Source organism: Schistocerca cancellata, chromosome 3 (genome assembly GCF_023864275.1).
Source record: "Schistocerca cancellata isolate TAMUIC-IGC-003103 chromosome 3, iqSchCanc2.1, whole genome shotgun sequence".
Lineage (NCBI taxonomy): Eukaryota > Metazoa > Arthropoda > Insecta > Orthoptera > Acrididae > Schistocerca > Schistocerca cancellata.
Window position 1 is genome coordinate 798516247 of NC_064628.1, and position 17265 is coordinate 798533511.

Below are 17265 nucleotides of genomic sequence, written 5' to 3' on the forward strand. Positions count from 1 at the left end.
TGGACCACGACAGCTACCTACCCCAGTGTCAAGCTCGATCAACGCCACACCTGGCTACTGGATGTCAGAGAGATCAGAGATAGGGCTGTGAAGCATTTATGCACACTCTAACCTCGCCACATCACCACACTCTGTCTGACACTGGTTCATCCAGTGTTGGAGTACACGGCCATGGTATGGGAGTACACTGTGGACAGCCACGTTGCTACCCCACAGAGGGTACAAAGTCGGACGCTCTAACGAGCGCTGCACCTTCCTAGGATCCACAGCACATGTCAGCTGCACAAGAATGCGGACTTCCGTCTTTTGTTGGATAAGTTCCGCCAGACAGCCCGTGAGTTTGATGAGAAGTTGGACCACTCCTGCAACTGGCTCGTCATTAGCTTGGGCCACAATCACCACCACTGTCGCACTAGATGTTGGCCGAATTTGTTGCTGGGGTGATTCTGTCGGCAACAGCATGAGGACCAGTCTTCTCATGATAGCAGAGCCCGATCCTACACTATAGACTACAGCATAAAACCATCACTGGAAATGCAACAACAGCATTCCGGTGCTTACCCTGCGAGAGGTCAAGCTATGTTTGTTTGCCCATAAGTGCGACTGCAGCTGTGGTGTCAGCTGTGAAGCCGTAATAGCAGAACCGGCGAATCAGGAGAGCTCAGTGACATCTCACGTGGACTAGTCTTTGGATGTCACCTGAGTAACGAATCCATGAGATTCATGTGAAACATTCTAGAGCTAACACAGTCGACTGCTGGTTATGTCATTTTGAACTGCAGACGCGGAGTAATTAACCACAGTTAACCCAAGACGAAGTAGACCTCATGTACTGTCGGATGGGACTCCGAGAATTGTGGACGGTGGTGATAAAAAATCGCTTGAAGTCAGAGGAAAGAATCACTCATGGGCTCCAAAGCGCTGCCAGCAGTCCATCTAGCTCAACTGCTGTGCGTGGGTAGTTAAAAAGAATGGATTACAGTGGTATAGCAGCGTCTCATAATCCACATATTTATGTAGTGACTGCCAAGAGAGGTGGTCTAAAGAGCGACGCCACTAGATACTGTGAACGAGTGATCAGCAGTGATGAAACACGCTGTTCTTTGTATCAGTCCAATAAAAGTTTATTGGTCTGGGGGATGGTTGCAGAACTTTACTTGTCGTCGCGTGTAGTGCCAACTGTGAAATATAGAGGATGTAATTTCAAAGTATGGGGAAGTTTTCTGTAGAAAGGTGTGGCCCTCCTTTTACACTTACGGAAATGTTTAATCAAGGCGGATATGAACACATTTTACGATATTGTGTACTATGTACAATAGGGGAACACTTCATAGCCGACGACTGTTTGCATCAATACGCACAGGACCCTATCATAAAGCAGCAGCTGTCAGGCAACGTTTTGTGGATACTGACGTTCCTGAAATGGTTTGGTCTGCCCAGCATCCCGGATTCAACCCAATGGAACGTTGACTTCGCTACAGACTCCAGCGTTCAATATCGCAATTTCCTCAATTTTCCGCTCCTCAGAAGCAGTGGGCAACCATTCCTAGACTGACATTCAGACACACCATTCGAAGTGTTCCCCGCAGAGTTCAAGGCATCATAAATTCGACACACTCCATATTAATATCCACTGATAGTTCACTGGATGCTTTTGATCAGATAGCGTATCAATGGATAGAGTATCTCCCAAAGTTTCGATTCGTAATACACGCAGTGGCATATTTGTAGAGTACACCACTAGGGGAGTGTGAGAACATGACGTATACTAGAGCGCTACGTGCATTTTATGCCCTTCAGTTCACTAAGTGCGAGTCAGTTTTGACTCTCAATGACGGTTTCCACTGAAATACAAGGTAAAAGCTCCATTAGACACAACAACCCTTGGGCACTACAGCACATTCCGTGAGATTGGTTGCTTATGCGTTGTAAAGAAACAGGTTGGCTGGGGCAGTCAGCAGAGAATGGGAATAATTCGTCAGAAGCCGCCAGAAACAGACGACACGTGCGAAGGCAGAACTGTAGATTCTGCATGCAGCTGTCAGGCGTATTCTGTGCTAACGTTTACACGCGACGACTACTCAGGACAATGACCTCCGTTCTCACTTTCGTAACGATTTGCCGCAGGTACTGGAGAAAGACGATTTTTCAGTGATGCATTTGGAAAGGCGAGTCGTCATAAGGGGCGTGTTAGAGTACGAAACATCCAAATGACAGGTGCTAGGCCGTAACAATCTTCCCATTGCTAAATCTCTTGTGTCAGTGGAGTTCCCATATGCGGCCCATAACGTAGCTAGAGTGATTCCCCATTCGCCTCTGCTCTGGTTATGTACATTCCACCATTGCGGCTGCCACGTGTGTGGCACCTTATGGCTACAAGCAAGTCACGTAATTCCCGTAAATGTTGGGACGGTGGTGTGCGGGTTTAGAATAGGCGCCCGATAGCGTCCCAGGTGTATTCAGTGGGCTTAAGATCAGGTGAACTTCGCATCCAATGCATCAACCTGGTTTCACTACGATTCTCTCCAAATCACTGTAGCACGATCTGAGCCGTGTGACATGGACAGTTATCCTGCTGCAAGTTGCCAATGACTCGGACAAGACATGTAGCTTGACTCGATGCAGGAGGTCCATAGTCATCATCATGTAGTCCGCAGGTGTAATGCTTCCTTATATTGCTACCAGAGGTCCGATGGAATCACAGATGAATGTCCATTATACTGGACACACAGGTCTGTGTCCAAGGTGCATCGCACATTTCGAGCAGCCGTCCTCCTGAGTAATGACCTATCAGTACTCGACCACTACCCTGGTGTAGTGAGAAACGTGACTCATCTGACCATGCAACACGTGTCCAGTGATCCACGGTCCAATCTCGATGATCTTGTGCCCACTGCAATCGTAGTTGATGATGTCGTGATAACATGGGAACACACAGGGCTCGTCTGTTGTCCATTGGCGATGCAACACATGTTCAACAACGTTTGCTGAGTTGTGTACGCCTAAACATTTATGCCTGCACCACCGCTGTAGCCCGTTGTCATGTCTGCCAGAGATCGAGTCCTGTCCTTTACAGAGCGGGTAAGCCGCCGACCGCGACGTTCAGTGGTGAGGCGTGGACGTCCAACACCTTGCTGCCTACTCGCTCTTCCACCCTAATTCAGTCACTTCCCATAGATTCTCATGACAATAGTAGGTGAATAGTCGACCAGCTTCCCCGGTTCTGAGATGCTCATGTGCAGAGACTGAACCGTAATCATCTGCCCCTTATCAAAGTCGCCTATTTCTGTGAGTTCCCAAGTTGCGGCCCGCATCGTTGCTGAAACGATTCCCCATCCGACTCTGCTCCACTTATATACGAGAAGCGTGCAACACTCTTTTTTTTTCTCTGCCATTTTCGGTAGAAAACAATGCAGAATTTGTTGTGGGGCATGGTGGACTATACCCACATCCTGCGCCATTAGAGACCGCAGGCTTTCCAACGCCATAAGTGCCACCAATCTCTGGAAGACAACACCGGAAGAACGAGTACTGGGAACGATATGTCTCCTCTGTTAGATCAGGAACCTCTCCTTCCCAGGGTTGGACCAAGCTCTGGCACTTTTAAAGGTACCAGAACCCTGCAGCTATACCAGGAATTTCGACAGATAGAGCTGTATCCAATCCACCTATCCAGACAGTAGTTCAGATTGGTGGTGGCGCTGTACGTAGCCTTGAAGATGGTGTCTGTACTGGAGGTGTCTTCCAAGCAGAGAGCTGTAATTGACTGTCTTTTGGCAGAAAACTAGAGCATCGCAGATATTCATAAGCGCTTGCAGTTTGTGTACGGAGAGGTGTCAGTGACCAAAAGAACGGTGAGTAGTCGAGCGAGGAGCATGTTATCATCGCATCAAGGTCGCGCAAACCCGCGTGCCGTCCGGCGACACAAAGCTGTGACACCTGCACCCCTATAATGATGGTACGTGCAGACACTTTCATTCGAGGTGATCGGCTGATCACAATCAAACAGCTCGCTGCAGAACTGGACATCTCTTCTGGTAATGCTGACACACTCGTCACCAGTTGGGGTACTCAAAGGTGTATGCCCTCTGGAGTCCTCACCGATAACAGAAAACTATAAAGAGCAACGAAGTATCATCTGCAGCTGCTTAATAAGCTCATCATCGCAAGTTTTGTCGAACATCGTCTCAGGCGATAAAACATCAATTCATCACTTCGTAATGGGAACAAAGCGGCAATCCACGGAGTGGCGCCACATCCTCAGCCTGTAATGTCAAGGTGGCGCTCTTCTGGGACTCTGAGAGAGTTATTCTGTTGGATATCCTCCCCCATGATGCAACGATCAATCCTGAAGTGTATTGCGCTACCCTCAGGAAATTTAAGAAGCGACTTCAGCGTGTTCGTCGCCACGAAAGTACAACCGAACACTATGACAACACAAGGCGTCACACAAGTCATCGCGGCTGATAATTTCTCACAAAACTTCATTGTACTGTCCTTCCTCATCCATATTACAGCCCTGATGTCGCACCTTCCGCCTACCATCTAATGAAGGGTGCCATACACGGGGAGCAGTACGTGGGGGGTGGTGGTGAGTTTATTCATGCAACAAGACGTTGACTCCGACGTCGACCAGGCGAATGGTGCCATGCGGTCACCCAGGCCCTCTCAAATGGTTCAAATGGCTCTGAGCACTATAAAACTTAACATCTCAGGTCATCAGTCACCTAGAACTACTTAAACCTAACTAACCTAAGTACATCACACACATCCATGCTCGAGGCAGGATTCGAACCTGCCACCCTAGCAGCAGCACGGTTCCGGACTGAAGCGCCTAGAACCATTCGGCCACAGCGGCCGGCCAGGCCTTCTCAAGACGGAGGTGCAAGGCCGTCGCGTTGAAGGGAGCTTATATTAAAAAATTGGGTTTTGTAGCCAAAAGGGTGGCGAATAATACAATGTACCAGAATTTCGACTAAGACCAACCTGCAGTCAGAAAAATTTGTTTCATTACTTATTGAAAGTCCCTCGTATTCCTAACCCTACCAAGCGGCAGTCAGTATCGCGGTGGGCGCTGGCCCAGCAGTGTTCCGTTTTCTTCTTGCCTTAAAGAGTAAAGTATTTATCAACTTGCTTTTAGAATAAAGCGTTTATTGAAGTTCCTGACGTTGGCAATGACAGGTAATGGCCACAGTGCACTTATAGTCAGAAAATTCGGAAAGCCTTGAACGACTGGAGACGGACTTTCACATCCACAGGACATGTATATTAGTACGTTCAGCAGAAATGATTAGCATTTGGTTCACCTCGGTTCTGCATGTGTCCTGTTGCCAAGTAGGCACAGGGTCCAAATGGTTCAAATGGCTCTGAGCACTATGGGACTCAACATCTTAGGTCATAAGTCCCCTAGAACTTACAACTACTTAAACCTAACTAACCTAAGGACATCACACACACCCATGCCCGAGGCAGGATTCGAACCTGCGACCGTAGCAGTCTCGTGGTTCCGGACTGCAGCGCCAGAACCGCTAGACCACCGCGGCCGGCGCACAGGGTCCGCCATGGACCCTGATATCTTGTTCCATGCATGATGGCATCGAGGCGTATCAGGTGCGATTGGCGTCCTGTGGTATAGTCATCAATGCTGCATTCACATGGTTCGAAAGTCCTTACGTGGTGGTTGGCACAGCACTCCACCCGTCGTTCCACCATATCCACACATTTTAGATTGGCGGCAAGTCTGGTCATCTCACAGGCTAGGGCAAAAAGATCCTTCGACGTCAAGAAGGCACGAGGCACGTGTTCCTGCAGCAACGTGTGGTCGTGCATTGACTTGCTGAAAAATGGCGTCTGGTGTGTTGTGTAGAGCCGTGCGGTTCTAGGCGCTGCAGTCCGGAACCGCGGGACTGCTACGGTCGCAGGTTCGAATCCTGCCTCGAGCATGGATGTGTGTGATGTCCTTAGGTTAGTTAGGTTTAAGTAGTTCTATGTTCTAGTGGACTGATGACCTAAGATGTTAAGTTCGATAATGCTCAGAACCATTTGAACCATTTGTTGTGTAGAAATGGTGTGGCTGAGCGTCCGAGGATGTCATTCACGTAGGTCATACTGGATTTGTGGCCGGCCGATGTGGCCGAGTGGTTCTAGGCGCTTCAGTCTGGAACAGCGTGACCGCTACGGTCACAGGTTCGAATCCTGCCTCGGGCATAGATGTGTGTGATGTCCTCAGATTAGTTAGGTTTAAGTAGTTCTAAGTTCTAGGGGACTGATGACCTCAGATGTTAAGTCCCATATTGCTCAGAGCCATTTCTGACTTGTGGTTGTACTCATGTACCCAATAGCACACTGCACCATGAAGCCTTGAGTTGACACGGTACGTCTTGTGCGAATTCAGTCACTATGATGCGTCCCCACTGTCTTTGGCGAACCAAAATGCGGCCATCATTTTCAAACAGATTGCGGATTCGTCCGAAAACGCTATCTGACGCTATCCAACGTGACCTCGTTGTATACACCATTTGCCGTCCAGCATGTTTCTGCACATTCGTCCAAGACAGGGGGAGAAGTGGGAAATTCGCACATAACCAGTGCCGTGACACACGGCGACGGACTGTTACCCCTGATAATGTACGATGTGTTACACTGTTCCACAATGTTGGGCCAGAGCCTACGAGGACGCAAATCTGTCCTGCAATGGCATACGGATGAGGTGTAGATCCAATTGGGGGGGGGGAGGAGGGAGGGCATGGGGAGAGTGGTCTGGGATGGTTCGATGTGACCATCTCGCCGTGTTTTATGGCCTTCCGTGATGCACACGCCCGTTGCACTGCCGAAACACTTCATTCCACACGAGCAGCAATTTCCCGGATGAGTGCATCACATTCGCCCATGCCAGATTTGCGCCCTCTTTCAGACTCACATATGTCTGCGAGGCATCCTGCATCTCTGCTCAAGTCACACTGATCCATTACCTTAGGATTATAGCGACAACGAGTTCCGTAGGCACGTTTTACTGGTAGGTGATGTTGCGGGGCGAAATCGATGTTGCCCTTGGACCAAGGGCCGACATGGTTCAAATTCTAATCATTTCTGCAGAACATACTAATGTACATGTCCCGTGAACATGAGCGTCCTATGTCTAGTCGTTGAAGCTGTTCTGTTTTTTTTTTTCTGAATATGAGTGTATTACCAAATCTGCGCGAAGTAAACCACTTAACGTAAGGTTAAATTCGCATGATTGCAGTTTCTCCGTACTTTTATTGACAATACAGTGCATACACTGTAGACAGGATGTATAAATGATGTATCAAGAATTGTTATTGCGTAAAAATATATATTTATTGAGAAACATGGAAAACGGACGTAACTTTCGAAAGGTGTACGCTGCGGTGCAGTAGAATGCAATACACGCATTCTAGCTGATGTTACAAATATCCAGCGTTTTATAAAGTAACCTTTCGGACGTGGGCTACTGACCAGTGGTTGCTTGCATCGAATTGTGACCACTCGCATCTCGCCGAGTTTTAATTCGCTGTTCTGCTAACATTTATATCGTAATTACGTTAGTGAGTCAGGCTGGACAAACAGATGGTTCGTAGAAATCTAGGCGTGTACTCTTTATTTCATTACTGCATTCAGATCACACTAAACAGTTGCGTGTGCCACCTTTACACCGTATTTTACGCTATTTTATGTATGCGAACGGTATCAGTGTCAACGGTAAAAATTGTGTTGTTAACGTACATTAGCAGTTCCCGAAATGGCTCTGAGCACTATGGGACTTAACATCTGTGATCATCAGTCCCCTAGAACTTAGAACTACTTAAACCTAACTAACCTAAGGACATCACACACATCCATGCCCAAGGCAGGATTCGAACCTACGACCGTAGCAGTCGCGCGGTTCCGGACGTCACATACACAACCCGATAAAAAATATCCGGCCTCCTGTATGTGAACATTAATATGGAGAGTGAAATTACAATGAAATGAATACCCCTAGCTGCATACAGGCGTTAATATAAGTCAATGCGGACAGCTGAAAATATGTGCCCCGACCGGGTCTCGAACCCCGGGATCTCCTGCTTACTGCTTACTTGGTAGACGCTCTATCCATCTTTTTTAATCTCGTGTTGTTCTGTATTGTTAGTTGTATATGTTCGGGGCGGACGTCTCGCCACCCGTTCAGGTTATTCGTTGATCCGTGCCGGCAACCATCTGAGCCACCGAGGACACAGATGGTAGTGCGAGTGCACGGACTTACCTCTGGCACGCCCCCCATGAGACTCACATTCGCAACTTGTTGTCGCGCACTATATTCATAGTTCCCCAGCCCATTATACTCATTACTCGCGGCTTTACTTTAGATTCCCGCAAGAGTTCGGGCACTGTTCGACGTTCGAATTCATTCCAAATGTGTTGCATTGGTTTCAAGTCTGGACTTAACGCAGGTCAGACTATTTCAGGAAAGTTAGTGTTCAATGCTTCACTGCTTCACAGAGGCCGCTTTAAGACAGTGTGAACTGTCATGCTATTACAGACAATTATCGTCAGCGATCTGTTCCTTTAGCGCACGCACTACACAAAACTGTAAAATGTGTTCATGACCTTTCGCATTAAACGTTTTACTAAGCAGAATAGTGGGACCGCATCCTGTCAACGAAAAGCACTCCCGTACCGTACTTCACTCTTGGCACTCAGCGTGACGACAGGTAGTTTTACAGGAATTTGCCAAGCCCAAAACTTTCCGTCTGATTCCCAGAGATTCATGACTCCAAAGCACTCGTTTCCAGTCATTCACTGCCCAGTGGCGTCGCTTTTTTTCCCATCTCAAGCATCGCATAGAGTCGACAACAGAAACGTGTGGCTTATGAGGAACTGCTCCACCATTGTACCCGATTTCTTTAACCCCAGTCATCGTGTTAACTGGACTCCTGTTAGCACTTTTGGACTCATGAGTGATTCCTTCCGCTGATTTTATGTAATTTTTTAGAGCCACCGTCCGTAATGCTCGACTAACCCCGTCCACCAGGACGTGAAGTCTGCCCACGCTTGGTTTAGCTATGGTTGTTCCTTCGCGTTTTCACTCCATGGTGACATCACAAACAGCCCACTCGGGCAGCATTGGAAGGATTAAAATGTCCATCATGGATCTGTTACTCAGGAGACATCCAATGACTAGTTCACGTTTTATGTCACTATGCTCTCCTCACCTATCCATTTTGTTCCTTATGCTTCTCTACTGACAGCGCAATACGTGTCGCCTGCTTTTGTACTGGCAAGTTCGCTTCCCGTGACAACTAATGGTTAATTCCGCATTACATAGGGGTGACCGAATACCTCTGATCAGATAGCGAATCAGTTCTCCACATGGTTACCATGGTTGTCTCATAATTTGTTCCACCGGTGAAATGATCTGACGAACCTGGCATAAAAGAGATCAGGTACAGATCTATGAGCCACTCAACTCTAGCCTCTTGCTCTTCATCATCGGTTCATTAAGGGTTCGAAGAGAAAAATCTCTCGGAGCGAGATGGGAAATATGGAGGGTGTTCCAATAAAGTCAACCGGTAATGCCGCACTAAACCGCGCGTAACTAAGGTCGTATACGGTCGTGCAGTAAAACATCTTCCCAGCGTGGCACACTAATAGACAGAGTTTAGAGTTTCTCCATGCGTGAGGAAGTCAACCAGGAGCACAATCTCAGTGTCCCAAAGGACTGCGGCCGTAACTTCTTTCGCACATGCCGACGTTTCGAACTTTCTAACGGCAGGGAAGCGAAGTGTATCAGCCTGACATTCACGATTTCTTCGTGCTAGATATCACATGATGTAGTCACGTTTCATTCCCCAAGACGGTTCAGTGCAAGAATGGAACACCCTCTGCCAGATGCCGCATCAAATGCGGGGCAGACAACTCCATTTTATTTACTTTATTCTTGCCTGGTAGTTACCGCAATACCCAGCGAGAACAAGTCTCCCAGTAGTACATTAGCTTGTGCACGCTGTCCACTACACAGGAGATGTTGAGTCGTCTAATCTGCATCACATGAGTATGACGTTCGGCCTGGATCAGTCCTTCTGCACTGGACACGTTGTCCTCTCGTGCTGAACTGTTTGAATGGTTGGAGCGAACTCCTGTCACCAAACCACACCTCTTATCGTGACTTTACACTCGCTCCGTGCAGCTGGTGAAGTTTCCTTTATACGCAAAAATCTCCAACTACGAAGTGGAATCCAAAATTTTCAGGACTCGTGTTGCCATCTGGAAAGTAGGAGTAGTAGATCTTTGCGCCGCTAGGTGGCGAGAGCTGCATATCTGATGCGTCAGTGTGCGGAGTGGCATTCAGCTGGGACGACGTGTTGTGTGTCCATGGTCATTTCCGTAGTACTCTGTGTTTGGTGTGTGGCGATTTTACGATGGATCCGCGAACGGAACAGCGCGTGGGTATTAAATTCTGTGCGAATCTCGGGAAAAGTGCTACGGAGACCCTTGCAATGATTCAGCAAGTGTTTGGGGGACAGAGCATGAGCCATACGCATGTGTTTGAGTAGCATGCTCGCTTCAGGGCCAGCCGTACGGACGTAGAAGGTGATGCTCACACTGCAAGGCCCGTTAGCCGCACAACCCCAAACTTTGTTGCCACACTTCAACAACTGGTTCGTGCGGATCGACATAGAACCATTCAAGACCTTGCGGATAAAGTGGATATTGGTTATGGGCTCCCAGGTAGATGCTATTTTTCTTTACTTCCGGAAGGCGTTCGATACAGTTCCGCACTGTCGCCTGATAAACAAAGTAAGAGCCTACGGAATATCAGACCAGCTGTGTGGCTGGATTGAAGAGTTTTTAGCAAACAGAACACAGCATGTTGTTATCAACGGAGAGACGTCTACAGACGTTAAAGTAACCTCTGGCGTGCCACAGGGGAGTGTTATGGGACCATTTCTTTTCACAATATATATAAATGACCTAGTAGATAGTGTCGGAAGTTCCATGCGACATTTCGCGGATGATGCTGTAGTATACAGAGAAGTTGCAGCATTAGAAAATTGTAGCGAAATGCAGGATAGGTACTTGGTGCAGGGAGTGGCAACTGACCCTTAACATAGACAAATGTAATGTATTGCGAATACATAGAAAGAAGGATCCTTTATTGTATGATAGCGGAACAAACACTGGTAGCAGTTACTTCTGTAAAATATCTGGGAGTATGCGTGCGGAACGATTTGAAGTGGAATGATCATATAAAATTAATTGTTTGTAAGGCGGGTACCAGGTTGAGATTCATTGGGAGAGTCCTTAGAAAATGTAGTCCATTAACAAAGGAGGAGCTTACAAAACACTCGTTCGACCTATACTTGAGTATTGCTCATCAGTGTGGGATCCGTATCAGATCGGGTTGACGGAGGAGATAGAGAAGATCCAAAGAAGAGCGGCGCGTTTCGTCACAGGGTTATTTGGTAACCGTGATAGCGTTACGGAGATGTTTAACAAACTCAAGTGGCAGACTCTGCAAGAGAGGCGCTCTGCATCGCGGTGTAGCTTGCTCGCCAGGTTTCGAGAGGGTGCGTTTCTGGATGAGGTATCGAATATATTGCTTCCCCCTACTTATACCTCCCGAGGAGATCACGAATGTAAAATTAGAGAGATTAGAGCGCGCACAGAGGATTTCAGACAGTCGTTCTTCCCGCGAACCAGACGCGACTGGAACAGGAAAGGGAGGTAATGACAGTGGCACGTAAAGTGCCCTCCGCCACACACCGTTGGGTGGCTTGCGGAGTATAAATGTAGATGTAGACGTGTCAACGAATGTTGACTGGTGAATTGGGCATGCATCCTGTCGCCACAAAATATGTGCCAAGGATCTTGACTGCCGATCAGAAGGCACAGCGTGCTGAAGTGTGCACGGACCTTCGTCAGACTGCATCAGATGATCCGACCTTCTTGTCACGGGTTATTACCGGCGACAAGAGCTGGATTTACGGTTATGACCCAGAGACAAAGTAGAAGAGCCCAGGCACTCCAAGATCAAAAAAAGCGAGACAGGTGAAGACCAAAGTGAAGAGCATGATCATCGTTTTCTTTGATACCAAGGGAATTATGCACAGAGAATTCGTCCCACCCAACCAAACAGTGAATTCCGCGTAGTACTGTGACGTTTTGCGACGACTCTGTGAAAACATGCGGTGACGACGTCCCGAACTTTGGCGTCAACGGAACTGGCTGCTGCATCACAACAACGCGCCCTGTCACACGTCTTTGCTCACCAGATCTTTTTGGCAAAAAACAACATGGCGGTTGTACCCCACTCACCGTACTCGCCAGATTTGTCACCTTGCGACTTCGCGCCATTCCCAAAACTGAAACTCAAGTTGGAAGGCCGTCGGTTCGACACTCTAGAAATGATTCAAGAAGCACCACTGGCGGTGATAAACATCCTCAAAGAAGAGTACTTCCTGAAAACGTTTGATCAATGTCAGAAGCACAGGGACCAGTGTGTACATGTGGATATGAAATACTTCGAGGATGACGGTGACCATTAATCCAAAGGTATGGTTTTCAACAGATGACAGCACCAGTTCCGAAAATTTTTGATAGCACCTCGTAAGTATCTTTCAACACTTCCGACTTGAAACCGTATTTCGAAGCGAAACAGCACACGTACCTAAATGTTGAACGGAATTGTTTGAAATGTGCGACTAAGTTATAAATATATTATATAATTTTTGCAGCTGCAGTAACATTTTATTAATATTTGTTAGCACTATGCGTTTCGGCAACATGCCACCATTAGCAGGTGCGTTACAGTTACATATACATTACATTAAAGTGAAGTATGGTGAGATTGTTTTCTGGGTGTGCCAGTGAGATACTGCACCTTAATTCTGTTCTGTACAGAAACATAAATTTGTTTAGCTCATACGTTTAACTGAATGGTATGTTTAGATCATTTCATTAGCGAATTTTCTTGCACTTTTGGTGGGTATTAATCTTTAATGTATAGAGAGCGCAGTAGTAAACAAATCATCAACACTTCACGCTTACACTTTCAAAGCTTTACATCCTTCCAGAAACTATTAACTGCTAAGATATTGAAATAAGGTAGCCTTAGGAGTTAAGAGTCTCTGAAATGATGTAAACGTCTGAAGTGTTAAGTGATAATGATGGATTTATTATTGTGGTCTGTATGTCATAAAAATAAATTTCCGACAAAAAATATAAGTAAATATAATCATGAAACGATTTAAACGTACTAATAAAACTGTACCTTTCTTTACATTTAGATTTTGTAACATAACTTCCCTGGCACACCCAGAAGATAAACCTCATCGTATTATAGTGAATGTGTGCACATGATGGTGGCAGTATGCTGCCGAAATACGTCGAGCTGATAAATATTAATATAAAGTGAGTGAAAAGGGGAAAATTATTTCATGAACGGCTACGTTCACCTTCCGGCGTCGTTTGACAGCTATGATCGTCTCTTCTATCAAGGCATGGAATTTAATTTGCATGTAATATTTATACCACCGTGAGAGCTCTTCACAACTTACCTATTCAACCAACTTCGTCAAGACATTAGTGGTTATTTTGCTACAAATAAAGGAGTAATGAGTGGCGTTTTCATACTAATCCGTCATGCAACCGATAACCTCTAGTAATAGTACAGTAATAACTTACACAGTAGGTGTAACCGACGTTCTTTAATAGAATTAAATCACGACAGTGTTAAAGGTATCTATACCACCTTAGTTGTTTTATTGTTTCACCCACTTTGTAGTACCATTTTGGTATATATTGTGAGTCTGTAAACCTGTTGTGGAATGACGTATAACAGACATAGTCGTGCGTCTAGTTTCCATGCTTTGAGTTGGGCGGCTGACGATTCCACGGTATTTATGTTGATGGTGGTGGCACTAAAGTAAGACGTGAAGATCTTACATAACTGCGATATGCGAAAATGTGCATGTTGTGCCAGCCGGGGTGGACGAGCGGTTCTAGGCGCTACAGTCTGGAACCGCGCGACCGCTAAGGTCGCAGGTTCGAATCCTGCCTCGGGCATGGATGTGTGTGATGTCCTTAGGTTAGTTAGGTTTAAGTAATTCTAGGTTCTAGGGGACTGATGACCTCAGATGTTAAGTCCCATAGTGCTTAGAGCCATCCATTTTTTGTGCATCTTCTATCACCAGGTTAATTAATTTTGTCGCGTATTTTCAATCTGTAGCGAGCAGCTGCTGCAAAAATAGGATTAAGAGTCGATAAAATAGGATTTATTTCCATTTATTATAATGTGGCCGTTGTGGCGGTAAGCAAGTGGATGCTCCTAACAGGATTGCCATTAACAAGCCCTCGTATTTCCAGAAGTAAATATGCCCAGGGACTATAGTGTTACCAGCTCATCACTGTAAGTCTCGTTACTTTTAGGTTTACGGAATGTCTGATGAAACTAACTTTACAAATAGAGAAGCGCCAGACATACATTTACCGATGAGTTGCTAAAGGAAGAAGGAAGCGGAGACAGGGTTCGATTTGCAAAAGTGAAGGTAAATTTATGGTTGGTACAGAGTGTAATATGACAGAACAGAGATAACTGACGTTTACACTAAGGCTATAAATTTCTTTTCAAAATTATGACCTAATAACATGAACCAAATAACATGAATGACGATACGTTACAATATGAAAAAATAAGATGTTTTCATTCTCACACCACCCACTTCATAAGAAGCAGCTTCATTTAACAGGACGGAGGCAGAGGTAATCTTTATTTCATCATATATCGGATAACTATAATCTCTGATTCTTTCATAGAACCACAAAAGAGCAAAAATACATTTTGTTAGAAATTTACTGCGAATATAGAGGGTTCGAGATTTTCTTAAATCGTGTACTTACGCTTTCGCAGAAGATGGCGACCTCTGCGGATTCTAGTACGTCTGCAAGAAAAGAAAAGACTTCTTGAGATATAATAAAAGAAATATTTACAATAAACAGTGAACAATAATTAAATAATTGGTATCAAATTATACACATAAACTTTGTGGGCACCGATCCAGTGGGCATGGATGCCTTATGTGACTTATAGCAACTGTAAATTTTCTTGTCACACCCGTTATTCCCTTTTATTCATTCTTTTAACCATTAATATATCGCGCTCTTCGCTCTAACTGTTGACAGGTATCATAATTAACAAAAAATAAAATAAAGCCTTTCTCATTTTGAAACGGCAATTTATCTTTTTTTACACAATGGTGCCTTTGCTCACGCCTTCTTATGTTTGAAGCGTTTACCTTCTTCCGCTTACTTTCTAGCACAGGCCATCTGAGAAACATCTCTAAAACACGCACTCCGGCTTTAGGCTTTCTTCAGTATTCCTACCCTGTTCTCTTTTTTCCGTTTCTTAGCGTTTATTTTCTTCGTCGCAGAGTAGTATCCTCAATAGTGTTCCATTTCTTAATTTTGTGTTCATATGCTTTGTTTTTTTTTTTTCAAGTTTCATTCTCACACCACCCACTTCATAAGCAGAATCTTCATTTAACAGGATAGAAGCAGAGGTAATCTTAATTTCATGAGATATCGGATAACTATAATCTCTGATTCTTTCATAGAACCACAAAAGAGCAAAAATACATTTTGTTAGAAATTTACTGCGAAAATAGAGGGTTGGAGATTTTCTTAAATCGTGTGCTTAGGCTTTCGCAGAAGATGGCGAGATTTATGACAGCTTATTCCAGATGAACTCGTACCTTTCTTAATGTAGTTAGATTTACCATTGAGTTTTTCAGTGTTGCATTATTTTCAATGTCTTTTCGAGAACAGTCTTGCAGTAATTATCCCACCTTCCAATATTTCCGCTGATAAGCATACAGCCATAGACAGAGTGAGTTGGTTTCTCACTTGTACAATTTTACCTGTCAGCTTAACATGACTGAATATTTCTACACGGCCATAAAGTGTTAACTTTCTTGGCTACTTTCAGTTGATTTTTTTTCCATGTGTCAATTTGTTTCTGTGTTGCCTCGTAATTCACCAGTTCCTACTATTCTTTGATATCATAATATTCCTACCATTCACTTCTTCTTGTATGACCCTGCAGCTTCCATAGATTCAAACAATAAAAGCCACACACATACTAACACACATCTCTCAGTTTCAAAAACCGAATAGCCAGTGTGAAAGAGGTTTCTCTTACTTCCTAGTAATCTGCATCCCCCGGCCTTTCACGTCAATACACAACTTCTTCAGCCTCTCTCTCTTCCATCCCTCCTCTCTCTCTCTCTCTCTCTCTCTCTCTCTCTCTGTGTGTGTGTGTGTGTGTGTGTGTGTGTGTGTGTGTGTGTATGTGTGTGTCTGTCTGTGAAAATAACACACACACACACACACACACACACACACACACACACACATATGAACACCACTTTTAACCTTAATAATACTGTCTAGCGATGTGGGACTGTGATTAGCACACTGGACTAGCATTCTGGAGGACAACGATTCAAACTCCCGTCCTACCATCTAGATTTAGGTTTTCACTAAATCCCGAAAGGCAAGTACCAGCATGGTTCCTTTGAATGGCCACAGGCATCTCCTTCCGCATCCTCCCCTAATCCGAGGTTGTGGTCCGTCTCTAATGACGCCATTATCTACAGGATGTTAAATATTAATTTTCCTTTCTTTCTTTCCTAATCCTATATATTTTAAGTGACTTATATTCCTTCACATGTCGATACATTAGTTGCATCAATGAAATACACAGACTGAGTCACAAAAAACGTATCATACGTTTTTTCGTAAACTATAGAAGATATTGAAACAAGGAAAAGAGTATTTCGGCAAAAGACAGGCACAGGAGCAGGTAACGATGTGGTACGTGCAATACTCTCAATTACTGTATGATCCGAGACTTTGAAGTAAATATGGTATTTTAAATGGAATGATATAGGTTTTTACGGGGGCCTGGACGTTATGGCCTGTACTTTTTGCTAGCATTTTGAAATTTAGTAATTCAAAAATTGTAATAGATAGTCGAATGAATCCTTAACCAAATAATTTGAACATATTGATCTCTACGTAAAAAACACGTGGAATAACTACATAGTGAAGTGAATACTGATTTTTATTTTACGTACTGACTGACATGTATTTTTTACTTCAGGTACTCAGTATTTCCACACTATTCGAAATAAAAGATCAAAATAAATTTTAATTTTTTAATTATTAATTTGTTGAAACAGTAAACCGGGAATATTTCTCAATTTATTG